This window comes from Orycteropus afer, unplaced genomic scaffold, assembly GCF_000298275.1.
Source record: "Orycteropus afer afer isolate SDZICR_OR568_19922 unplaced genomic scaffold, OryAfe1.0 scaffold00238, whole genome shotgun sequence".
Taxonomy (NCBI): domain Eukaryota; kingdom Metazoa; phylum Chordata; class Mammalia; order Tubulidentata; family Orycteropodidae; genus Orycteropus; species Orycteropus afer.
The window spans coordinates 2,105,046-2,107,255 of NW_006921825.1; positions in this window are offsets into that span (position 1 = coordinate 2,105,046).

A 2,210-nucleotide genomic window follows, 5' to 3' on the forward strand; every position below is an offset into this window, starting at 1 on the left:
TTATATACCCAGCAAAATTGTCCCTCAAATATGATGGTGAAATTAGGAGATTTCCAGATAAGCAGAAATTAAGGAAATTTGTTAAAACCAGACCATACCAAAGGGATTCCTTTGAACAGAGAACCAATAACAGCAAACAACAACCAACCATTAATACACAAGACGACATAACCCAGAAACCAGCACAGCTATGGACATATCTAAAGTAAAATAAGCTTACAAGATTGTCAGAGAACCAGAGACATCAACTGGCAAATGAGTACAACTACAAACCAAAAAGAGGGAAAATACTGTATAGTTACAGAACTTCTAAATGGTGAAGCAGTCAAGAGAGTTGCAAGATAGAATGGTCTGTTCTAAATTTGGGTAGAAAACTATAAATCACAGGGTAACCTCAAAGAAAAATGATAAACCTTCACATCACAATAAAAAGGAGGACAAGCACAAATATTTAGTAAATACTAAAACAACAGCAACAAAGAAAATAATAACATGATTCATAAACATAATGAGCTCAGCACAGAAAATTATATGGAACAAAGAAACCAGGAACACCATGAAAAATCACATAACAAAATGACAGTGACCACTTCATACTTGTAGATAATTACACTGAATGTTAATGGATTAAATGCACCACTCAAGAGACGGAAAGTTGCAGACTGGATAAGAAAACAAAACCCGTCAATATGCTATCTACAACAGATACACCTTAGAGACAAAGACAAAAATAGACTTAAAATCAAAGGTTGGAAAAAGATATATCAAGCAAATGGCAATCAAAAGCAGCAGGACTGGCAATATGAATTTCTGATCAAATTGACTTTAAGACAAAAACCACTATATGAGACAAGGACATTATATAATGATTAAAGGATCAACTTAACCAGAAGAACATAAGAAATATCTATGGACCCAATGAAAGAGCCAAAAAATACATAAATCAGACTTTAAAAGAGTTGAAAAGCCAAATAGATGACTCCATAGTCATAGTGGGAGACTTTAATACACCACTTTCAATAAAAGATAGAACAACTAGAAAGAAACATAACAAAGATGCAGAAGAGCTAAACAATACAATCCACCAACTTTACCGTACACTCATCTACGGAGTATTTCACCCAACAACAGCACAATATACATTGTTTTCCAGTGCACATGGAACATTTTCCATGATAGACCATATGTTAGGCCATCAAGCAAGACTTCATAAATTTAAAAAACATTGAAATACTGCAAAGCATCTTATCAGATCATAATGCTATCAAATTAGAAATCAGCACTAGGAAGATCAATGGAAAAAGAGTAAACACATGGAACTGAATAACACCCTCCTTAAGAAAGACTGGGTAAGAGAAGACATAAAAATTGATATTCGAAAATTCCTTGAATCAAACGAGAATGAAAACACAACATACCAAAATCTTTGGGATGCAGCAAAAGCAGTTATCAGAGGGCAATTTATAGCAAGAAAAACACACATCAAAAAAGAAGAAAGAGCCAAAATCAACACCTTAAACCAACATCTCCAACACTTAGAAAAAGAACAGCAAGAAAAGCCTACACTCACCAGAAGAAAGGAAATAATAAAGATTCAAGCAGAAATCAATGAAACAGAAAATAGAAAGACAATAGAAAAAATCAACAAGAGTATAAGTTGTTTTTTTAAAAAAAAAGATTAATAAAATTGACAAACCACTGGCAAATTTAACAAAGGAAAAGAGAGAGAGAATACAAATAACATGACTAAGAAACAAAATAGGTGACATCACAACAGAACCAACTGAAATAAAAAGGATAATATCAGGATACTATGATGAACTGTACTCCAACAAATATGAAAATCTGGAAGAAATGGATAGATTTCTAGAAACACACCACTTACCTAAACTAATACAGATTGATGTGGAAAAGTTGAACAGATCCATAATAAAAGAAGAAATTGAACAGGTCATCAAAAAATTACCAACAAAAAATGATCTGACCCAGATAGTTTCACTGGACAATTCTACTAAACATTCAGAAATGAACTGACATCAATCTGACTCAAAGTATTCCAAAACATACAAAAGGCTGGAATCCTCTCTAATTCATTTTATGAAGCATGCATAACCTTGATACCAAAACCAGTCAAAGACATCACTCAAAAGGAAAACTACAGACCAATATCCCTCATGAATATAGATGCAAAAATCTTCAACAAAATCCTA